We start from the raw sequence: 26247 nt of genomic DNA, 5'->3' as shown, positions 1-26247 counted from the left end.
GATTAACACGATGTTGATAGTCTTTCGACAGCAAGTGCTTGATCCATCATTATTTTCTAGCCGAGGGAGCCTGGGAAGTGTATGAACAACATGCCGTTGACTGTCACCCCATTCAAATGGCTCTGAGCACTATGGGACGTAACTTCCGAGGTCATCAGTCCCCTAGACTTAGAACTACTTAAACCTAACTAACCTAAGGACATCACACACATCCATGCCCGAGGCAGGATTCGAACCTGCGACCGTAGTGGTCGCGCGGTTCCAGACTGTAGCGCCTAGAACCACTCGGCCACCCCGGTCGGCTGTCACCCCGTCTCCGCATCTTATTTGTAGCACCAGGTCTGCTCTCCTGTAATGATGCGGACATCCAACAACGTGTGACCACAGTGCGTGGAGCGGTCCCACTAGATACCGCTACTACTCAGAGCGGTGGGCGTGGAAGCCGAGAAGGAGTAACATGTAAGTTCCAAAATGAGCTCTTGGAACTTCTATCCTGTATTTAGTTGACTTATGAATATTGGGAATAGGAAGCACAATCTGTCTCATATTTATATTATTCAGGGATTCAACCGTGTTACGAGGAAGACCAGTGCAATGAGGTAATTAATTTAACGTTGTGTATCTGTTCTAAAGATCATGCCACAATTACAAATACAGTACTACCGCTTCACTAAACGTTCAGTTATATGTGACATCTGCGAACACGGGCAGAGACATGCAGGACGATTTCGCTGCCCTTGTCGATGTCATTTTATGCAATGGATTATGTTATGTGTGGCCTTCATAAAACATGAGCGAGATTTCAAAAATGGTTCAAATGGCTCTGAGCGCAATGGGACCTAACTTCTGACGTCATCAGTCCCCTAGAACTTAGAACTACTTAAACCTTATTAACCTAAAGACATCACACACATCCATGCCCGAGGCAGGATTCGAACCTGCGACCGTAGCAGTCGCGCGGTTCCAGACTGAAGCGCCTAGAACGGCTCTGCCACTCCGGCCGGCCGAGATTTCCATATTGTCTCGCTCGTTACAGGCGAACTATTAGTCCCATGGGAAAAATGAACAGGACATTTTGTAGAAAATTTAATGTAGTTAAATTCTGCATTGGGATACGTTTTTGCTGGAGACGACCATTTTTGGTCTTCATTTCGCTACCGGCTTAGTTGAGCAATAACAAATTTTACAATTTGTCTTTATATATTTTACCAAACCATTTTGTGAATTTTAACAGCGTAAAACAAACAGTTAAATCGTTGCTTTCGTCAGGCCTTCTGGCTACTAAGGTATTCTCTCCTTGTGAGGGTTGAGTCTGGATCGAACGCTCAACGGAATTCGTTTTAGCGTAATGGTTACAAAAGTTTTCCTTTCATTACCCTCACGTGCACATTTAAATAAATAATGTTAACGGAACAACTTTGTGCTGGTGACGTAACAGCTCAATCGAGAAAGAATAAGACTGAATTTCGAGAATAGATGTTGTAGCCGAAAATTTTTGCACAATGGTAGGAGGGAGTGCCACATCCTGACTGTTGAGGCATGAGTATGGGGCTGGAGGTGCGTTTCAAGGTCACTTCTGAAACCGTGGCCTCCAGCGAAAACGTATCCCAGTACAAAATTTAATTACATTATATTTTCTACAAATAGGTCCAATTAATTTTATATGTAGGTCTAACAGTTAGTGCGTAGCGAGCGAGAGAGTATGGAAGCCTTGCACGTGGTTTGTGAAGGCCAGGTACAACATTCCGGGTTGCATAAAACGACAACGGTAGGGGCCGCTGAATCACCCCGTGCGGAGTCTCGCGCTCGGTCAGTTGCCCTGAGATCTGAATTAGTGTCGGATGCGCAGCTGTGTTGCATAAGCGCCGACAGCCAGGGGGCTTCGCGTCAAGTGCGAGATGAGCGGAAGCCAGTTAACCACGCGGCTAAGGAGCCACAGGCTTCGCTACTGAGCTTCGGCTTGGCCTCCGTCATTTATAGCTGCGACACCCGAACACGCAACGAGCGGCATTTTTGTAACAAACGTAACGAGTGAATGTTTCCACGTTCTATATATCCGCCCAAAAAAGCAGTTCTCGTTTCGTGGAACGTTGTCAGAATTCTTGACGTCGCTTCCACTTATTCATTCTAGCACGTTGGTGGCACATAGTTACGCTGCAAAGGAATGTCACCAAAACAGGACGTGATCAGGTAGGCCGTTATCAGCTCAAAGAATGTAACAGGTGAACTGAAAAAAGGGCTGCTTTTATTTTTTCCATCGGCCATAATTGGTATCAACATGACAGCCTTGATCCACGCAATTTTCATTGACATGTTGATTATTCTGAACTAAGAAAGCTGCAAAAATTTCAACATATAGAGCATCGTGCGATACGATCAAAATTTTTTTTGATAAAATTGACTTCTATCCGTAACTAGGCAGAAAAAGTGCAAAAAGCTTATTTACTAGTCAATTAGAAATTATATTTTGCTGATAACATGTGATATATGTAATACATATACAACATTTCTAACTCACGTTCAAGTGGTGTCTATTAAAAAATCAGGTTGAGAGTCAGGTTGCTTCAATTGCCTTATCGTGAGTTTCTGCCTCGAAATCTGACGAGCACGCGGTGAAACACTTGACTGAGCGAGGTGGCGCAGTGGTTTGCACACTGGACTCGCATTCGGGAGGACGACGGTTCAATCCCGTCTCCGGCCATCCTGATTTAGGTTTTCCGTGATTTCCCTAAATCGTTTCAGGCAAATGCCGGGATGGTTCCTTTGAAAGGGCACGACCGATTTCCTTCCCAATCTTTCCCTAACCCGAGCTTGCGCTCCATCTCTAATGACCTCGTTGTCGACGGGACGTTAAACACTAACCACCACCACCACTATATATGCATAACTGTCTTGAAATCATTCACACCACGATGTGTTTTGCTTAGTCAATACTTTACTTCTTCACTGCGGCATCACTGTGTGTTTCCAGAAACGGCCATGGGAGGCCAAGTGTAATAATATAGTGGTCGGGTAGTACATATTTCATACAGAAACCAAATATCATTCAATAATACGTTTTGATTTACAACCTATTTGTTGAGTATTACTTTTGAGTGTCTTGTCACCTACTAATTTTATCAACAATACCATTTCACGAAGATAAAAGTACTAGTCGAGCACTAAAACACAGCTGGAAATTTCTAAGGGGCCACATCTGTGTAAGGAGAATAGTTACCGAATCATTAAAAACGAGCGCTACAATTATGTGCTTTTCTGAGCTGCTATTACCGAACTGAAGTTGTGGGCCGTGTATCACGACACTTGTACTTGAACCGCATAAAAACGTAATCCAGAAGAGCACATAGCATCGATAGATCTAGATATGTTGGTTTAATCATCATGCATTTGAATTTGTTTTAAATTTCGCGAAACCCATGTGTTACAACCCACCCTCTCCCCCCTGTCAGTCTCCACCTGGGATCAATTATTGACTCGGGGCACCACTGCAACTGTTCGGCTAGCTGAAATTATTACATACAAAACAGTCGCCAGACTGATGTAGCTCTACAAGTACTGTGACAGAGTAAACGCTCACATTAATCGAAAAAGAAATGCTCTGTGTCAAAGGCATTTGCTCGATTTTACTTGCAGGGTTGGAAAACAATGTGTGACCGTGGGTAGACTGCAGAGCTTCAACATGTTGTCTGCTATTTGGACTAGTAATGTGAAAGAATCTGTAGACATTAATCCTTGTAAAAAGTGCATTTATTCTTCAGGCATTTCAGTGCACTAACTGTAATGATAAATACGCATAAAAATTCGATGTGCATAGCAGCAAATAGGGACAACAGCGCCTGTGTTTGCAACGAATTGGCTGTATGCAGACAGTGACCTCAGTGCCGCAGAAAACTGGTGGTAACAGATACCCACCTATCACGGATTCGCACACAGAAGTCTCCTCTCCAACACTGTTCGTGTACTAGTGGGTTCTTGTCCCTCCTCGAAAAGCGTTGGCCTTCCTCTCCAGCTGACTTCTGAGAATCTGCTGTACTGTCTGTTCTCAAGGTTTCCAACCTAAATGATGCACCAAGCACGCTCCTCGCACAACAAACAACAACAGAAGAAACTCTCTCTGTTAAACTTCCTGGTAAGGCTGATTTTGCACGAGGCCTGAGACTGGCGATACTTCTGTCTTCTTGGGCGAGTTTGAAATAAATTGCGTAGCTGTCACGTACTCCCCAAGAAGCAGCCGCAGTACAAAATTCCTCCCAACCGAGAGCCATGTACGCCAAATATGCGCCATGTCTCCCGCAGTCACGTCATTGACAGTATAAAAATGATATCTATAAGTACCTCAACGCCTCATATCGCAGGCCCATTAATCAAGAAAGAAATAGACCAGCAGTCCTATGGAAAAACATGCTTCGTCTTCGTACAGGCAAAGTAAAACCGGCAGCTCATCTCGTCGCCACAGCTAAAGAACTGAATCGATACTTCACAGGTACTGAGTCACAAAAGAAAGAGGCATGTTTTTACGTATCAAAATGTGCTGTTCTTATAATAATGACATTTGCTTTTTTCCTACAGTATTACTGGGCAAATCACTTTAAAATATACCAAACAATTATCACACTTTCGTAATTATTTGACGTTCCCCACCAGGCCGCAATGTAAGCTATATTTTTCCTTTTTTTGTACTATGTCGAAACTCTTATATTCCTATCACGTAAAATATTTATTATATCATGCATTTACAATCTCAGTTTCAGATTCTACCAAAAAATAGTTTCGACATGAAAGCCAAAACCGAACAAGGAGTAAAACTTTTTAGCATATAAAGCGGTTATTAATTGATAAAAAGAAAAATTAGTGCCCGTTCAGAGCTTAGAACGAAAACAGCCCAGGACGGGATTGTCAGGAGGAGAACCGGTAGGGGCAACGTCCTAAGATTCGAAGCGTGGACGCTTATAAAAGCTCTCGCATCGAACCAGTCGAGAGACTTGCAAACAGCTTATTTAATTTCCAAGCCACGGTGTCTTGGCTGTGAAGAAACAGCGGTCGCGATATTGGTGTGTTAGCCTGCATCAAATGGCATCACCGTTCGAGATAACCGTTCTGCACTTTTGATCGCATTTGGCGGCCCGTGCGTGTCGGCTGTAGTCAACGCGCAGGCTAGTTCGCGGCCACCGCCGCGAGATGGCAACACGTGTCTGACCGGCAGAGCAGTACTCGTCTCGCACCCCTGACCTTTCGGCGGCAGTTCGCAGAGTACAGATGATTGCCCGGCACAGACGAATGAGAGACATGCGTGGCCTTGCCGACACCGATACTAAACGCAGGGCGGCGTTCCACAGTCTCGCATCAGCTATCGGTAGACGGCAGCTTTATGGTTTAACAGCTTCCGCCTGCAGCTGTTGCGATCGCTGGCCCATCCCTGTGGTCCGATTCTGTTATTTTTATTCCGCTGAACATCTGTGTCAATGACACACTATAACATTACCTGTTTTAAGAAACCGAAATCTAGCACCAACCATTCGCCTTTTTAAAAGAAATTCTTTCGTATATGTAAATGAACTTTTGTTGTCTTTTTGTAAAAGAAGCTGAACTGTAAAACCAAAATAATGAGTTAGTTCTAACGTAGCCAAAGACTCTCTTCATAAATAAAGAGAAACTATCAATTTTTTTATCAACTGCCTGACTATTCCGTTGGTTCTTCTACATCTACTATCTACATATACGTGATTACTCTGCTATTCACAACAGAGTGCCTGGGAGAGGGTTCAATGATCCACATTCAAGCTGTCTCTCTACCATTCCACTCTCGAACGGCACGCGGGAAAAACGAGCACTTAATTTTTCTGTGCGAGCCCTGATTTCTCTTATTTTATCGTGATGATCATTTCTCCCTATATAGGTGGGTGTCAACAGAATGTTTTCGCAATCGGAGGAGAAAACTGGTGATTGAAATATCATGAGAAGATCCCGTCGCAACGAAAATCGCCTTTGTTTTGATGATTGCCACTCCAATTCATGTATCATGTCTGTGACACTATCTCCCCTATTTCGCGATTATACAAAACGAGCTGCCCTTCTTTGTACTTTTTCGATGTCATCGGTCAGTCCCACCTCATGCGGATCCCACACCGCATAGCAATACTCCAGAATAGGGCGGACAAGCGTGGTGTAAGCACACTATTTAGTAGACCTGTTGCACCATCTAAGTATTCTCCAAATGAATCGCAGTTGAATATTTTACACATCCTGAATTAAACGCACTCAGAGCAGGTGTAATATTCTGAAATATTTATTACTTTTTACACGAACCGGTTTTCGGCTGTTACGGCTTCTTCAGGTACCAAGATAAACATCTGACCCAGTGAAATTTTATTTGATCAAAGACTTGGTAATAGTGCATCTACTGAGCATCTGTGTTTCCAGAAACGAAAAATGTTAATGTTATAATCAGGAATAAAACAAGACGGATTGTTTCAGTGTAGAAGCTATGTAACATTATTTAAATAACATAAAATATATGACGCGTTAACTAATGAACTACAGATACATTACTAGTCATTAAAATTGCTACACCACGAAGATGACGTGTTACAGATGCGAAATTTAACCGACAGGAAGATGATGATGTGATCTTCAAATGATCAGCTATTCAGAGCGTTCACATAAGGTTGGCGCCGGTGGCGACACCTACAACGTGCTGACATGAGGAAAGTTTCCAACCGACTTCTCATACACAAACAGCAGTTGACCGGCGTTGCCTGGTGAAACGTTGTTGCGATGCCTTTGATAAAGGCCGGATTGTAGCCTGTCGCGATTGCGGTTTATCGTATCGCGACATTGCTGCTCACGTTGGTCGAGATCCAATGACTGTTAGCAGAACATGGAATCGGTGGTATTAGGAGGGTAGTACGGAACGCCGTGCTGGATCCCAACGGCCTCGTATCACTAGCAGTCGAGATGACAGGCATCTTATTCGCATGGCTGTAGTGGATCGTGCAGCCACGTCTCGATCCCTGAGTCAACAGGTGGGGACGTTTGCAAGACAACAACCATCTGCACGAACAGTTCGACGACGTTTGCAGCAGCATGGACTGTCAGCTCGGAGACCATGGCTGCGGTTACCCTTGACGCTGCATCACAGACAGGAGCGCTTGCGATGGTGTACTCAACGACGAACTGGGTGCACGAATGGCAAAACATTTTTTCGGATGAATCCAGGTTATGTTTACAGCATCGTGATGGTCGCATCCGTGTTTGGCGACATCGCGCTGAACGCACATTGGAAGCGTGTATTCGTCATCGCCATACTGGCGTATCACCAGGCGTAATAGTATGGGATGCCATTGGTTACACGTCTCGGTCACCTCTTGTTCGCAATGACGGCCCTTTGAATAGTGGACGTTACATTTCAGATGTGTTGATCCCTGTGAAACCCTACATTTCAGCAGGATAACGCACGACCGCATGTTGCAGTTCGTGTACGGGACTTTCTGGATACAGAAAATGTTGCCCGCATCTCGTGGTCGTGCGGTAGCGTTCTCGCTTCCCACGCCCGGGTTCCCGGGTTCGATTCCCAGCGGGGTCAGGGATTTTCTCTGCCTCGAGATGGCTGGGTGTTGTGTGCTGTCCTTAAGTTAGTTAGGTTTAAGTAGTTCTAAGTTCTAGGGGACTGATGACCATAGATGTTAAGTCCCATAGTGCTCAGAGCCATTTGAACAGAAAATGTGCAACTGCTGCCCTGGCCAGCACATTCTCCAGATCTCTCACCAATTGAAAACGTATGGTCAATGGTGGCCGAGCAACTGGCTCGTCACAATACGCCAGTCACTACTCTTGATGAACTGTGGTATCGTGTTGAAGCTGCACGGGCAGCTGTACCTGTACACGCCATCCAAGCTCTGTTTGACTCAATGCCCAGGCGTATCAAGGCCGTTATTACGGCGAGATGTGGTTGTTCTGGGTACTAATATCTCAGGATCTATGCACCGAAATTGCGTGAAAATGTTATCACATGTCAGTTCTATTATAGTATATTTGTCCAATGAAAACCCGTTTATCACCTGCATTTTTTCTTGGTGTAGCAATTTTAATGGCCAGTAGCTTACATTACAAGAGCTGTACATAGAAGAAACTATTGAACAATAAACTTCTATGAGATATTCCAAAGTTGCGGCTGAACAAAGTAATCTTTACTTTAATAAGTCCTAAATTACAAACAGATGAGATCTAATAGTGATATGAAGTGGCCGCGCGGAGTGGCTGCGCGGTTAGACGCGGCATGTCAGGGACTGCGCGGCCCCTCCCGCCGGAGGTTCGAATCATCCCTCGGGCATGGATGTGTGTGTGTTATTCTTAGCATAAATTAGTTTAAGTTGTGTGCAAGTCTAGGGACCGATGACCTTAGCAGTTTGGTCCCTCAGGAATTCATACACATTTGAAAATTTCAAATGAAGTGGATGAGTGAAGCAGCAGTGATTATAGAAAATAATTATTTTTAACGCAACGAAATTATGGAAACTGAAATAAAGGAAAATTGGGCGTGTGAGTAAGAGAGGTAATTAACGACATGGTCTGGATGGGTTTATGAGTAGTCTCTGCAGTTAGAAGTGGAGAGTAAGGGAACTGTGTGTGGTCATTCAGTACTAAGCTTATGTCTCTCTTAAACTTCTCTTTCCGCATTTGCACCGTTTTTTGATGTGAGCTTGAACGGACGTTCGAATGTAACAAAAACATAAAGTGATACAACGAGATGTATCACTTTATGTTTGATCTCTGCTTAAGACAGTTTTACTACTCAGGGCACATATTCGTTGAAAGGTAAATATGTATGTGCATTTTAAATGGTTTAATGTGTCTATATACATTTAATTGGTTTTTCGTTGCTATATGTACATTTATTCATTTGACCACTGTTATTAATTATTTTTATTTTTATTCGTATATTTTTAGCACCGATGATGGCTGTTAATCAGTTGAAATCTATTTGCAAAAGTGAATAAATAAAACATGATTTTGCGACTGGTTGCTGCTTATTTGGTAATTTTCATGACATAATGTGCATAAAATCAATGTCAAAGACGGTAATTTTCATGACATAATGTGCATAAAAGCAATGTCAAAGACGATATAAGCACCGATTGTCAAAGTACGAACTTTAATAGCGCAAGTTTCGAAGCAGACCTGAAAATCAGTTACAATAAGAGTAAAATAATGTAAAATGACATCATCAAAAAGAAAATAGCACAAATTTAAGAGAAATTCATAGAACCAGTTGATGAAGTTTACTATTTTGGCTGATGGAGATAACGATGGGATCCATAGCTAAATAAAGGACGGTTAGAGTTTAAAACGGACAGCAGAAGTAGTAAAGTAAGCTTCCTATATGTATGAAAGAAGTTAACAATGAGGGTTTACTATTGTTTTGACTTATGTACTGCGACAAACAATTTAACTGTAACACCATTATGGAACTGTAGCTTTTGTAGCAGCGAACGGAGCTGTATATTTTTGCGAGAAATTTTGGGTCAGACGTTTAATGAAATGATGTCTAAAATTAAGATAAAAAGTACATTAGAGAAACATTTGACGTACATCATTTACTGTATGCTTTCGAGGCTCTTCAAATGTTTCTCGGATGTACAATCTGTTAAGTAAGGTCGTGGTCGGGTTAATCAGTAGAAAAATTTATTTTACAACAAACGAAAACATATACATACATCATGTATGAACAAAAAATGTAATTACAATTAATAAGACATCCAACCACCGGCAGCGTCAGTAATTGCTTGGCATCTCCGAGGCATGCTTGAAACAATTTTCCGCGTATTCACTCGCAAGAGACCTCTAAATGAGTCTAATTTGCGCATCTCTTGGCACTTTGTGGCCTTGTCAGCAAGTTGCTGATAGTGGATCGGAACTGGACTGCTGGAATTGCAGTAGTGTCATCCGAAAAGTTCTGCTGCAGCTTCTGGAGACTATGAGGGTCGCTGCGATAAACGTAGGGGCTCCCTACATAAAGCAATCGCAAAAAAAAATGGTTCAAATGGCTCTGAGCACTATGGGACTCAACTGCCGAGGTCATTAGTCCCCTAGAACGTAGAACTAGTTAAACCTAACTAACCTAAGGACATCACACACATCCATGCCCGAGGCAGGATTCGAACCTGCGATCGCAGCGGTCTTGCGGTTCCAGACTGCAGCGCCTTTAACCGCACGGCCACTTCGGCCGGCAGCAATCGCACACTGGCGGATCAGGTGATGTGAGTGGCCAGCTAGGACCACAACCAGAATGACCTATGCAAATAACTCTCTCAGGCGTGAAGATTGTCAAAATGTGTTCCAATACTCGTCCGGCTCTAGGGGCAGTTGCTAATTCCTGTTGGAAGTAACTGTTGGTCTTTTCCTCCTCCATTAAGCTGCCACAAATTCACGTCCAATCGTACCCACTCGTCCGGGCCACTTTATTTGCCCCACCCGGCATTTTCAAAAGGATTACAGTCAGGCGACTGTGAGGGGCAGTCCAGTAATCAAGTCCCGGAACACCTTCCCATTTTTCCACCGCTGCAAATCCTGTGAGTGCACTTCGTATCATTGTCCTCTTGCAGTATTCAGTCTTCGTTTTTGTCGATGAACCAACGTTTGACAGTCGGTGCCAAACGTCTCTTATAAATTTGTAACATCTTCTGTACATTTAAATTGTCGGTAAACACGTGCAAATCTCAGTCACGAATTTAAAGTGAACTAATGCTTTATGGACGTCACATGAAGGACAAAGATTGGCCCTAGTGAGCTGTGAAAGAACTAAGGTGATATTAAACTTCCTGGCAGATTAAAACTGTGTACCGGAACGCGACTCGAACTCGGGACCTTTGCCTTTCGCGGGCAAGTGCTCTACCACTGAGCTACCCAAGCAAGACTCACGCCCCGTCCTCACAGCTTTACTTCTGCCAGTGCCAAAGCTGTGGGGACGGGACGTGAGTCGTGCTTGGGTAGCTCAGTGGCGTCGGCACGGTACCTCAGCTTATTCTGTCAGAGAGTCGGTTGGCCTCTGTAATAAAAAACTGAGTGGAAGGATCAACCATCGCACTTGAACAGGATGTCTTGCGACGTCTGCAACGACCAAACACAACGATCAATATCGAAAAAAAAAAAGTGGTAGAGCACTTGCCCGCAAAAGGCAAAGGTCCCGAGTTCGAGCCTCGGTCCGGCACACAGTTTTAATCTGCCAGGAAGTTTCATATCAGCGCACACTCCGCTGCAGAGTGAAAATCTCATTAGGGAAATATTGTTTACCATCTGTGTGTAACGCCGACCACACTCTTATTTAACAAACTATTTTGTTTCTTACTTTTAGATGAATCGTTTCACAAAACATCTGACCGATTTTTTCAATTTTCTTTATGTCTACTTTTGTTCAGGAAGCGTTCTCATACTGACACCTCATTTGATTTCCTAGCTTCTTCTGTTCTCGAAGTGTCCTGAATTTAGTACTTGATTCGACGGCAACCATCTTGAAAGTTAAATATGACACCAATGTAACTCTGAATATGCAAAATTTGCTAAGCAATGAAGCTATGAAAATTCCTGACACTTTATTTACATACATAGCGACAGATGTTCGTGAAGCATGTCATTTTTCCCTCAAATCACTAAGTTTTTTTTAAATACCCTGATTACTTTCATGCACATGAACCCTTTATTTTGGAAAACTAGACGTAACGTTGGCCAATTTGATACCCGATTTGTTCATTCTCGACTTTCCGTTTTGGCTATGGAACTTCGGACAAAAAACCGTTTGAGTAATATAGAGTAGGTCCTGTTTCCGCTCTGCGCAGATGTTTGACCAGATATTGTCCTATACAGTAAAACAAAGTAGAGGATAGACAGGTGTGGAAAAAGTAATTATGAAAATAATTGAAGCTAAATAATCGACGGACGCCACGGTTGTCCACTAGAACGGATATACATGGACCAGTGAAGATCTTTGGAGGAATTTATAACATAAGATCAACACGAGTGACCTTAAAGAAGCTGAGTACATGACATTAGAAAACATGCACGACCAACATATTCACGTATTGCTGTAAAACGTAAAGAAGCATGGAAAAATCTAGGTCTTCTTCTTGTATTGAGAAACAGATGACATGATGCCGTTGGTCTCCACAGAAGTGAAGCATACCTAATGATTGAAAAAAAAAAAAGCAAAAAGCATTCCAGTTTACAAGCAGGAACGTCGAAGGAAAGCACAAAACCATAGGGCTACATATCTGACAACGGTCTGTTGTAGAATTTTAGAACATGTTTTATGCTCGTATATTAGGACACTTCTGGAGACCAACATGGATACGGCAAACAACTGTAGTGTGAAACTAGGCTCGCTCTGGTCGCCAATGAGACCCAGGAGGCGGTAGACGCAGGCGTGCAGGCAGACAAGGTTTTATTCGGCATCCAGAAGGCGTTCAATACAGTTCCACACTGTCACCTGTTGAGCAAAATATGAGCTTATGGAATATCGGACCAACTGTGTGACTGGATTAAATTTCTAGCGAACAGAACAGAGCATGTCATTCCGAACGGAGAGAAGTCTTCAGACATGAAAGTAATTTCCAGTGTGCCCCATTGGAGTGTTATAGGACCATGACTTCTCAAGTATATATAAATATTAAATAACGTCGGAAGTTTCTTCAGGCTTTTCGCAGATGATGGTCATGTAGGCAGAGAAAAACTGTAGTGAAATGCCGGAAGACCTGCACAGGATTGATGCTTGGTGAAGGAAGCGTTAACTTGCTCTCAACATAAACAAATGTGACGTATTGCGAATATATGGACAGAAAGATCCTTCAATGTATGGTTACACTATTGCAGAACGATCAATGGATGCAGTTACTTCCGTAACACATAGGCCCATTGGAGTATGCGTGCGCACAGATGCGAAGTGGAACGATCACATAAAATTAGTCGCGGGGAAAGCAGATTTCAGACTCAGATTCACTGGAAGAATCCTCCGGAACCGTTAGTCCAGGAGGTAGCTTACAAAACGCTCGTTCGACCAATACTCTGATACTGCTCCGAAGTCTGGGATCTACACCAGATACGATTGACAGAGGAAACAGAGAAGATCCAAGGAAGAGCAGCGCGGTTCATTTAATTAGCGCAAAAGCGTCACGGAAATCCTCGTCCATCTCCAGAGGTAGGCGCTGCAAGAAAGGCGTTTGGCATCACTGTACGGTCTACTGTTAAAATTCTGGGAGCACGCGTTCCTACACTGAAGCGCCAAAGAAACTCCAATAGGCATGCGTATTCAAATACAGAGATATTTATAAACACGCAGCACAAGGCGCTGTGGTCGGCAACGCCTATAGAAGGCAACAAGTGGCTGGCATAGTTGTTAGATCGGTTACTGCTGCTGCAATTGCAGGTTATCAAGATTTAAGGGAGTCTGAACGTGGTGTTATAGTCGGCACGTGAGCGATGGGACACAGCATCTCTGAGGTAGCAATGAAGTGAGGATTTTCCCGTACGACCATTTCACAGGCGTAACATGATTAGTAATCCAATAAAATATCAGATCTCCGCCATTGCTGCGGCCGGAAAAAGATCCTGCAGGAACGGGACCAACGACGATTGGAAAGGACCATTCGACGTGACAGATGTGCAACCCTTCCGCAAATTGCTGTAGATTTCAATGCTGGGCCAGCATGTCAGCGTGCGAATTATTCAACGAAACATCATCGATGTAGGCTTTCGGAACCGAAGTCCTACCCGTGTTCCCTTTATCAATGCACGACACAAAGCTTTACGCCTCGCCTGGGTCCGTCAACACCGACAATGGGCTGTTGATAAACTGGAAACTGTAGCCTGGTCGGGCGAGTCTCGTTTCAAATTGTATCGAACTGATGGACGTGTACGGGTATGGAGACAACCTCATGAATCCATGCTCCCTGCATGTCAGCAGGGGACCATTCAAGCTAGTGGAGACCCTGTAATGGTGTGGGGCGTGTGCAAATGGAATGATGTGGGGCCCCTGATACATCTAGATACGACTCTGACAGGTTTCGAGCACGTGAGCATCCTGTGTGATCAGCTGCATCCATTCACGTCCATTGTGCATTCCGACGGACTTGGGCAATCCCAGCAGGACAATGCAACACCCCACACGTCCAGAATTACTACAGAGTGGCTCCAGGAACACTCTTCCGAGTTTAAACTCTTCCGATGCCCACCTAACTCCCCAGACATGAACATTATTGAGCAAATCTGGGATACCTCGCAATGTGCTATTCAAAAGAGATCTCCACCCCGTCGTACCCTTTCGGATTTAGGGACAGCCCTGAAGGATTTATGGTGTCAATTACCTCCAGCACTACTTCAGACGTTTGTCGAGTCCATGCCACGTCATGTTGCGGCACTTCTGCGCGCTCGTGGGGGCCCTAAACGATATTAGGCAGGTGTACCAGTTTCTTCGACTCTTCAGTGCAGAATAGCGAAACAGTACGTTGCTTCCTCGTTCATATACTCGCGAAAAGACCACAAAGATAGACGTTTACGAGCAACCATTGTTTCCGCGAACCATAAGCTACTGCGCCGGCCGCGGTGGCCGTGCGGTTCTAGGCGCCAGTCCGGAACCGCGCGGCTGCTACGGTCGCAGGTTCGAATCCTGCCTCGGGCACGGATGTGTGTGATGTCCTTAGGTTACTTAGGTTTATGTAGTTCTAAGTTCTAGGGGACCGATGACCACAGATGTTAAGTCCCATAGTGCTCAGAGCCATTTGAACCATTTTGAACCATAAGCTACTGCAACAGGAAAAGTGAGGAATTACATTGGTACACAAACTTCGACTTATTTATTTATTTCCCTTGCGCGCCTTTTATTTCCACGTATGGTATCATCAGGGGCATCATCCCAAAATGGCCGTTTCGGACGAAATCGGTTATTACAACCGTGATTTTGAGTGTGCCTTGATCACAAAATCACTTGTAGTTACAAAGCCTTGGAAGATAATCAGCTGTATATGGTTTATATGAAGTTATTCAACCACACCAACTCGCTGCTGATAATCAAGTTTCAATAAACGCCTTCGCTAACCGGTACAAAAAGAGACACGTTCACTTCTTCACATCGGCCATGGCTTTCCTCCTCCTCTGCCAGGCCACACCCGGAGTGTGGCGTTAATTTGGACGTGCCTCAGACTGTGACCAGTACCGGATCCAATCGAAGAAACGTGACTGGCGCTGACGAAATTTTCCTTAGTCACACCATCACGTTGGTCAAACATTCGCGACTTTTATTGCCATCTGCAGCAGTTAAACATGGCGCTCTGCCGTTTCACTGTTGCGATAACTGTGAAAGTTCCACACGCGGCACCTCTGTCGAGACTTAACCACGCTAAGCTGCAACATTCGTCGTGTAACACGATGGTCCGTTAATTTAGAGACTAGTTTCCATTGTGTGCAGACTGCAATGGCTGTCTTTTCATGCAGTTTCATGTTGTAATTTCAGCGCATTTTAGAAACACTCCATTATTTTATCGTTATTGGATCCATGCTATGGTGAATGGCAAAAGACGACTATTTCGAAAATTAGTAGTGTACGCCATCGAAACTATGTCATGGTTCTGGACGTAATGTCTGTGTAACGTTTCAACGACCGTCTCTAGATTGAGAGGAGGAAAAATATCTTCCTCAGTGAAACAGTATCTGAACATAAAATTCCGTATTTTGACCTCCGTGCCATCCACCATCTGGTAACCAGTTGGCCATTGATAGTACATATTGGTGATTTTACCATTTTGCTGACATTACGTACGAGTAAGACCTGCTAAGTTTTTTCATTGATATGCAAAAATACGAACTCACTAAACGCTTCTCGCAATGCTCTCCTTATTGGTTTCGTTTATTAAGTATTTGTCAACAAGGCTTTTATTACCTATAAATAGGTGATAGAATTATCTTTGCTTTTGTAAACTTCCCAAGACGATTATGAAGCCACGAAACTCTTTCTTTGCATCAAACACTGTTCGCTATATACGTATGTGCAGTGTTTTGTACAGTACATTAATTTGATCCACTGACACTCCACATCTTCGATACAGGGATAATTACTTGGTGTTGATTGCTCACATACCTCACAATGCTTCGTATCACTTACTAGCCAGAAATATTTTGCTACCTTTCCTCACATTCCCGTCAAACCTAAGCATGATGTTCACAGATTCCTTTTGTGTCTTCAGAATCTCTTAATCATCAAAGTATGTAAGATGTTACCCTCATTATTCGGCTCTCTGACGGTTTGAAGAAATTTTCAAGAAAGAGATCAGAATTATCTCACTCGAGCACCTATGTTTTAACCGATTGAGACCCCGTTCCGCAGCTACAAAATTGGTATCTCCCCATGTTACAACAAAATGATTAGGAAGTTTACCCACGGTAGTTTCGAAGTTTTCTCTGAAACTTTCTCCTGCTACAGCTCATTAGACAGGTCGTACACAAAGGTATGCGATTACATGTTTGACCCACGTTTTGACGTTTACCTTCACTCAGAGTACTCATATTTAGCATTCGGAATCTGTAATAACGTTACTATCGATTACAGAGATTTTTTTCGGGAGTATGTTCGGCACCACAATTGACTTGCTTGATTGCTTTGTTCGAGCGATGGTGGAGCAGGGGTGCGGGGTGTAGCTGGGGGGGGGGGGGGGAGGGGGGAATGTGGCGATAGCAAAGTCATCTGGCCACACCCATTAATAACTATGGCAGTCATGGGCTGATGCGGAACAGAGGAGGAGGAGGAGGAGGAGGAGGAGGAGGAGGAGGAGGAGAAGGAGGAAGAAGAAGAAGAAGAAGAAGAAACCCAATTTCACAATATTAACTTCAAAGCAAAAAATAACAGTACGTATATACATCCACAGCAGTAGAAATACCAACACGCGAAACAAAATGTTAGCTCTGTTACCAACTGTATCTCTGTAACAAATACAAGCAGGTCACGTGCCATATGGAACGATTAATTCAGATTAGTCTAGACTACCACCTCCTAAAAGCAAGCTTCCGTCTTCGGCCAGGTATGTATTTCAATCCTGTTAGTCTATTTCCTCCTTCCACCTCTATTCTTTCCCTCCCCCCACTCCACGCTCTCTGTCCATATCCTCCTACACTTACACCTGGTATCTCTCCCGCCCCACACTCTCTATCTCCTCCTGCCCTATCTGTCCATCTGCCCCTCACCCTGTCTGAGTCCATCTCCTCACTCCCTCTAAATCAATCCTCTCCTCCACCTCCACACTCGCTCTGTCCATCCCCTCCTTCGCACTCTCTTCGCCTATCTCATTCTATTTCCTTTCTCTGCCAATTTCCTCCTCCTCCCCCTATGTGTATGCGTCTTGCGTCTCCTGCTTCCCCCTCTCTGTCCATCTCTTCCTCTCCACCTCCCCTCTCCAAGTGACCACTACCACTACACAAACAGGCTGGTGGTTCTTATTCCACAGTATTTCTTTCCAGATTGTAACATCTGAATCAAGTTTGATTAAAATCGATCCAGTAGTTTAGGAGGAGCTTTTACCCCCGACTGTGCCACAGTATGCACACACGACGTACATTTAACATATACTTGACCTATTTCACGCATATTTGTACTCATATTTGGCCCTGCAGTTTCGTTTTCACGCTGTTAAATCTTTATGACGTCATACCTTCGGAACAATGTGTCACACGAAGATATAATTTTGCATTACATTCAGTGGTATATTTGGATACTGTCTGCGAAATGTGTTGCGGATAGAGTTCGTAGTAAAGACGAAATAAATTAGAAAGTTCTACATGTTACCGCACTTTTTCACGCATTTCAGTAGTTATGAAGTCGTATCTCCTAAATTACACTAAATTACATTTCGTACAATGATACACTTTTCTGCGTTGTTTATATATATATAGTTTAGGTTAGTTAGCAACAAAGAAGTAATAAATTTAAACCTCATACCGGATGTGACACTTATAGTGCACGAACAGCGAAAATGTGATAAGCGATAAAACATTTTCCTGCCAGCATTTTGTGATGGTAGTGAGCGAGAAATAGTTAACATAAAGCTTGATGACATCCCTGCAGAACTAATAAAGAATGCTGGTGACAGCATGAAAATGATGCTGCTTAAACTTGTTAGGTTCATCTAGAACACAGGAGAGATACCGACGGACTTCAAGAAATGCATCATTTCTCCTATACCAAAGAAGGCAGCAGCTACAAAATGTGAACATACCGAACTTTAAGCCTAATATCACACGCGTCAAAAATTCTCATAAAAATAATTCTGAAGAGAATTGAAGAGAAGGTGCAGGATATGGTGAGTGAAGATCACTTTTGTTTCAGAAGGGGACTGGGAACAAGAGAAGCGAATCTGGCACTGAGACTCCTTATCGAAAATCGATTACAGAAAAATAAACCAACTTTTATCGCCTTAGTAGACCTCGAAAATGAATTTGATAACGGTATATGGCAAGAGATGTTCAGACTGCTGAGGAAAAGTGGAATGAAGTACAAAGACATCCGTGTGATATTCAGTTTCAATGAGAATGAGGTGGCAGTGATTAGGAACTGTCATCAGGAACAAGAAGTAAATATCAGACTATGGGTAAGACAAGGTTGTGTTCTCTCTCTTATATTTAACGCTTACATCCAGGAAGCTACAGACCAAGTTGGAGAAACTACTGGAGTGCGGGTTAAAATTAATGGGCAGAAGATAGACATGCTACGTTATACAGATGATATTGCTATAGTCACGGAGACAAAAGAACATCTAGAGGTAGTTCTCAGAACAATGGAAAGGATTCTATGCAATCAACACGGAATGAGAATAGACAAGAAAAAGACTAAAGTGGTGGTATGCAGCAGAGAAGCAGAATATGAACCTCTAAGAATGAAAATTGGATGAGAGGAGCTGGAAGTGATACAGGAATTTACCTATCTGGGAAGCAAAATCACAAGGGATGGTAGAAGCCGGAAGAAATTGTGAGCAGCATACAACAGGCCAAAATTACATTTAATACGAGGACGAATTTACCAATTAGAACATCAGCCTGAAAATAAGGAAATATATCATGGAAGTTTTCGTTTGAAGCGTGGTCCTATACACATGTGAAACTTGGACAATGGGAAGGCCAGACGCTGTGGCCGAGCGGTTCTAGGCGCTTCAGTCCGGAACCGCCCTGCTGCTGCTACGGTCGCAGGTTCGAATCCTGCCTCGGGCAAAGCTGTGTGTGATGTCCTCAGGTTAGTTAGTTTTAAGTAGTTGTAAGTCTATGGGACTGATGACCTCAGATGTTAAGTCCCATAGTGCATAGACCCATTGAACAATGGGAAGCGAAGACAGAAGATGGCTAGAGGTCATGGAGACGTGATACTATAGAAGGATGATGAAGATCAGCTGGTCAGACAAAGTAACAAATGAAGAGGTGCTGCCCGCATCTCGTGGTCGTGCGGTAGCGTTCTCGCTTCCCACGCCCGGGTTCCCGAGTTCGATTCCCGGCGGGGTCAGGGATTTTCTCTGCCTCGTGATGGCTGGGTGTTGTGTGCTGTCCTTAGGTTAGTTAGGTTTAAGTAGTTCTAAGTTCTAGGGGACTTATGACCACAGCAGTTGAGTCCCATAGTGCTCAGAGCCATTTGAACCATTTGAAGAGGTGCTTGGAAGAGTACAGGAAACCAGATATCTGTGGAGACACATCCAAGCAAGAAGAGACAACCTTACAGGACACATCCTAAAACACAACAACAGCCAGTGGCAGAAGGAGCTATCGAGGGAAGGAATCGGTGGGGGCGACCAAGAATATCATACATGCAATAGATCATGAATGATGTTGGATGTAACACGTACGTGCATATGAAGAGGAAGGCAGACTGAAGAGAGGAATGGCGCTCTGCTGCGAACCAACATCAGGATAGAACACTAAAAGAAGAAAGTTTTGAATTTGTGTGTAAAGTTTTTGCAAGACACTACGTGCTACGATTCTCAAACGATGGATGAATAAATAGTGGTTATCCGCACGTTGTAGCTTACACTTCTTTTTCACTTTACCAGCTCCTCCTTCCCTCCACCCTCCTTCGATCTTTTTGGAAGTTAAGGGTTCTTATACCCAAAGCAATTCTTTCCAGACAGTGAGCGCTATCCGTACCAAGTTTGGTTAAAATCGGTTCAGTGTTTCGAAGGTGATGTGGAACATACATTAAAAAACACTCTTGGACCCCGTACAAAACTACGTGAGTGCGGTTTATTTGCGGTGTAACATCATAATATTGTGCTATGAAGTTGCGTCCTGAGCGAAACAATCGTGCATGAATTGCTGAATCGAATACAACTCGTAGCATAACGATTTATTGTTCCACACTTGAGATGTCTATCATTTGAATCCCCACCCGTTGCTGTAAACAAGCAAATCACAAGAAAAGGATAATAAGAACACGATGTTTGAAACGTAACATTTATCTGTGCTTGTCGAAAGACAGCAACTGCTTTCGTGAATATCATTGTAAAAAATTATTTGAAAATTTATGAAATGATAATGAAATGACTGAAATATAATATCTAATATAGTCCTGACAACAGAACTGTTAGAGTCCTAAATTTTCGTGAAAATAAGAAACAATAATTTATTACCATTTAATATACACTACTCGCCGCTAAAATTACTACACCAAGAAGAAATGCAGATGACAAACGGGTATTCATTGGACAAATATGGTATAGTAGAACTAACATATGATTACACTTTCACGCAATTTGGGTGCATAGGTCGTGAGAAATCAGTATCCAGAACAACGACCTCTGGCCGTAATAACGGCCTTGATAGCCTGGGCATTGAGTCAAACAGAGCTTTGATGGCTTGTACAGGTGCAGCTTCCCATGAAGCTTCAACACGATACCACAGTTCATCAAGAGTAGTGACTGGCGTGTTGTGACGAGCCAGTTGCTCGGCCACTATAGACCAGACGTTTTCAATTGGTGAGATATGTGGAGAATGTGCTGGCCAGGGCAGCAGTCGAACATTTTCTGTATCCAGAAAGGCCCGTACAGGACCTGCAAAATGTGGTCGTGCATTATCCTGTTGAAATAAAGGGTTTCGCAGGGATCGAATGAAAGGTAGAGCCACGGGTCGTGACACATGTGAAATGTAACGTCGACTGTTCAAAGTGCCGTCAATGCGAACAAGAGGTGACAGAGACAGAGACCAATGACACCCCATACCATCACGCCAGGTGATACGCCAGTATGGCGATGACGAATACACGCCTCCAATGTGCGTTCAGCGCGATGTCGCCAAACACGGATGCGACCATCATGATGCTGTAAACAGAACCTGCATTCATTAGAAAAAATGACGTTTTGCCATTCGTGCACCCAGGTTCGTCGTTGAGAACACCATCTCAGGCGATTCCGTCTGTGAGGCAGCGTCAAGGGTAACCGCAGCCATGGTCTCCAAGCTGATAGTCCATGCTACTGCAAACGTCGTCGAACTGTTCGTGCAGATGGTTGATGTCTTGCAAACGTCCCCATCTGTTGACTCAGCGATTGAGACGTGGCTGCCTGATCCGTTATAGTCATGCGGATAAGATGCCTGTCATCACGACTGCTAGTGATACGAGGCCGTTGGGATGCAGCACGGCGTTCCGTATTACCCTCCTAAACCCACCGATTCCATATTACGCTAACAGTCATTGGATCTCGACCAATGCGAGCAGCAATGTCGCGATACGATAAGCCGCAATCGCGACAGGCTACAATCCGACCTTTATCAAAGGCGGAAACGTGATGGTACGCATTTCTCCTCCTTACACGAGGCATCACTACAATGTTTCACCAGGCAACGCCGGTATACTGGTGTTTGTGTATGAGAAATCAGTTGGAAACTTTCCTCATGTCAGCACGTTTTAGGTGTCGCCACCGGCGCCAACCTTGTGTGAATGCTCTTTAAAGCTAATCATTTGCATATCACAGCATCTTCTTCCTTTCGGTTAAATTTCGCGTCTGTAGCACGTCATTTTCGTGGTGTAGCAATTTTAATGGGCAGTAGTGTAATATTCTATGAATTGTTGCAAGAGGACATTAATTTCGTAATTTACATTTTTAGTTTAAGCGGGTATCTGAGGGTTAATATGTATGGGTTTCTCTTGAAACATGCTGTATATGGTGCAATCAAAACTGTCTTCTGGTCAAACTCTTGCCAGTGATTCATAGTGTTTAAATATAGACGTCTAGGAATGAGATGAGGCCGTTCTTGATTCGGTAACGGATAAGCGTGCGGGGTCTGCATATACGAGAAGAGGCGCTGTGGCGGGCAGAAGCGTGCACCTGGGAGATAGGAGCGGGCAGGACAGGCGGGAGTAGACGCAGCGGCTTTTAAAGCCATCGGGCCGGCACCTGGCGGCTGTCCTTGAACCCTGCAGCCGCAGAGGACGGCGGACCATCTCTTTGTTACAGCGCCAGGCCTCACCGTGGCTCGCCGCAAACAGCGCATCACTCGTGCCAGGCAATTAACTCACCCGTGACACCGATCTTACGAAGCCAAAGAAACTGGTACAGGCATGCGTATTCAAATACGGAGATATGTAAACGGGCAGCATACAGCGCTGCGGATTGCAACGCCTATACAGGGTGTTACAAAAAGGTACGGCCAAACTTTCAGGAAACATTCCTCACACACAAATAAAGAAAAGATGTTATGTGGACATATGTCCGGAAACGCTTAATTTACATGTTAGAGCTCAATTTAGTTTCGTCAGTATGTACAGGGCTATTACATTGAAGCGATTTCATAAATTCACTGTAGCTCCATTCATTGACATATGGTCACGACACACTACAGATACGTAGAAAAACTCATAAAGTTTTGTTCGGCTGAAGCCACACTTCAGGTTTCTGCCGTCAGAGCGCTCGAGAGCGCAGTGAGACAAAATGGCGACAGGAGCCGAGAAAGCGTATGTCGTGCTTGAAATGCACTCACATCAGTCAATCATAACAGTGCAACGACACTTCAGGACGAAGTTCAACAAAGATCCACCAACTGCTAACTCCATTCGGCGATGGTATGCGCAGTTTAAAGCTTCTGGATGCCTCTGTAAGGGGAAATCAACGGGTCGGCCTGCAGTGAGCGAAGAAACTGTTGAACGCCTGCGGGCAAGATTCACGCGTAGCCCGCGGAAAATTGGCTCATGCCACAACTGGAGACCAACAGCGCCGACTTCATCTTTCAACAGGATGGTGCTCCACCGCACTTACATCATGATGTTCGGCATTTCTTAAACAGGAGATTGGAAAACCGATGGATCGGTCGTGGTGGAGATCATGATCAGCAATTCATGTCATGGCCTCCACGCTCTCCCGGCTTAACCCCATGCGATTTCTTTCTGTGGGGTTATGTGAAAGATTCAGTGTTTAAACCTCCTCTACCAAGAAACGTGCCAGAACTGCGAGCTCGCATCAACGATGCTTTCGAACTCATTGATGGGGACATGCTGCGCCGAGTGTGGGAGGAACTTTATTATCGGCTTGATGACTGCCGAATCACTAAAGGGGCACATATCGAACATTTGTGAATGCCTAAAAAAACTTTTTGAGTTTTTGTATGTGTGTGCAAAGCATTTTGAAAATATCTCAAATAATAAAGTTATTGTAGAGCTGTGAAATCGCTTCAATCATTTGTAATAACCCTGTACTGTACTTCCTCGATTCACCGCCAGTTGGCCCAATTGAAGGAAGGTAATGTTCACTTCGGTGCTTGTGTTGACATGCGACTCATTGCTCTACAGTACTAGCATCAAGCACATCAGTACGTAGCATCAACAGGTTAGTGTTCATCACGAACGTGGTTTTGCAGTCAGTGCAATGTTTACAAGTGCGGAGTTGGCAGATGCCCATTTGATGTATGGATTAGCACGGGGCAATAGCTGTGGCGCGGTACGTTTGTATCGAGACAGATTTCCAGAACGATGGTGTCCCGACAGGAAGACGTTCGAAGCAATTGATCGGCGTCTTAGGGAGCACGGAACACTCCAGCCTATGACTCGCGACTGGGGAAGACCTAGAACGACGAGGACACCTGCAATGGACGAGGGAAGTCTTCGTGCAGTTGACGATAACCCTAATGTCAGCGTCAGAGAAGTTGCTGCTGTACAAGGTAACGTTGACCACGTCACTGTATGGAGAGTGCTACGGGAGAACCAGTTTTTTCCGTACCATGTACAGCGCGTGCAGGTACTATCAGCAACTGATTGGCCTCCACGGGTACACTTCTGCGAATGTTTCATCCAACAATGTGCCAATCCCCATTTCAGTGCAAATGTTCTCTTTACGGATGAGGCTTCATTCCAACGTGATCAAATTGTAAATTTTCACTATCAACATGTGTGGGCTGACGAGAATCCGTACGCAATTGTGCAATCACGTCATCAACACACATTTTCTGTGAACGTTTTGGCAGGCATTGTTGGTGATGTCTTGATTGCGCCCCATGTTCTTCCACCTACGCTCAATGGAGGACGTTATCATGATTTCATACGGGATACTCTACCTGTGCTGCTGCAACATGTGCCTTTACAAGTACGACACAACATGTTGTTCATGCACGATGGAGCTCCTGCACATTTCAGTCGAAGTGTTCGTACGCTTCTCAACAACAGATTCGGTGACCGATGGATTGGTAGAGGCGGACCAATTCCATGGCCTCCACGCTCTCCTGACCTCAACCCTCTTGACTTTCATTTATGGGGCCATTTGAAAGCTCTTGTCTACGTAACCCCGGTACCAAATGTAGAGACTCTTCGTGCTCGTATTGTGGACGGCTGTGATACAATACGCCGTTCTCCAGGGCTGCATCAGCGCATCAGGGATTCCATGCGACGGAGGGTGGATGCATGCATCCTCGCTAACGGAGGACATTTTGAACATTTCCTGTAACAAAGTATTTGAAGTCACGCTGGTACGTTCTGTTGCTGTGTGTTTCCATTTCATGATTCATGTGATTTGAAGTAATAAAATGAGCTCTAATATGAAAAGTAAGCGTTTCCGGACACATCTCCACATAAGATATTTTCTTTCTTTGTGTGTCAGGAATGTTTCCTGAAAGTTTGGTCGTACCTTTTTGTAACACCCTTTACAAGATGAGTGAGTGGTGTGTTTATTATTTAGGTTACTGCTGCTACAAAGGCAGGTTATCAAGCTTTAAGTGAGTTTAAAAGTAGTGTTATAGTCGGCGCACGAGCGATGGGACACAGCATCTCCGAAGTAGTGATAAAGTTCGAATTTTCCCGTACGACCATTGCACGAGTGTACCATGGTAATTCTGTCAGAGACAGAAAAGGACTTGGAAGAGCAGCTGAACGGAATGGACAGTGTCTTGAAAAGAGGATATAAGATGAACATCAACAAAAGCAAAGCAAGAATAATGGAATATAGTTGAAATAAATCGGGTGTTGCTGAGGGAATTATATTAGGAAATGAGATGCTGAAAGTAGTAAAGGAGTTTTGCAATTTGGGGATCAAAATAACTGATGATGGTCGAAGTAGAGAGGATATAAAATGTAGACTGGCAATGGCAAGGAAATAGTTGCTGAAGGAGATAAATTTGTAAACATCGAGTATAGATTTAAATGTCAAGAAGTCGTTTCTGGAAGTATTTGTATGGAGTGTAGCCATGTATGGAAGTGAAACATGAACGATAAATGGTTTGGACAAGAAGAGAATACAAGCTTTCTAAATGTGTGCTACAGAAGAATGCTGAAGATTAGATGGGTAGATCACGTAACTAATAAAGAGGTATTGAATAGAATTGGGGAGAAGAGGAGTTTGTGGCACAATTTGACTAGAAGAAGGTATCGGTTGGTAGGACACGTTCTGAGGCATCAAGGCATCACAAATTTAGCATTGGAGAGCAGCGTGGAGGGTAAAAATCGTAGAGGGAGATCAAGAGATGAATATACTAAGCAGATTCAGAAGGATGTAGGTTGCAGTAAGTACTGGGAGGTGAAAAAGCTTGCACAGGATAGAGTAGCATGGAGAGCTGCGTCAAACCAGTCTCAGAACTGAAGACCACAACAACAACAACAACAACAACAACAACAGCCACGAATATCATGAATCCGATAAAACATCAAAGTCTCCGACATTGTTGCGGCAGGAAAAAGATCCTGCAAGAACGGGACGATTTCGTTATCCTGAAGGACGTAAAATGGCTCTGAGCACCATGGGACTTAAAATCTGAGGTCATCAG

General features: G+C 44.0%; 1 protein-coding gene across 1 annotated transcript in view; it reads right to left on the bottom strand.

The window, feature by feature from the left end:
• Positions 1–26247, bottom strand: part of LOC126100435 (cell division control protein 42 homolog) — a 660590-nt gene that overhangs the window by 26316 nt on the left and 608027 nt on the right. The window lies entirely within an intron of this gene.

This window comes from Schistocerca cancellata, chromosome 9, assembly GCF_023864275.1.
Source record: "Schistocerca cancellata isolate TAMUIC-IGC-003103 chromosome 9, iqSchCanc2.1, whole genome shotgun sequence".
In the NCBI taxonomy this organism is placed as follows: Eukaryota; Metazoa; Arthropoda; class Insecta; order Orthoptera; family Acrididae; genus Schistocerca; species Schistocerca cancellata.
The sequence above is the reverse complement of the archived record's forward strand: the minus strand, read 5'-3'. Positions and strand labels throughout refer to the sequence as shown.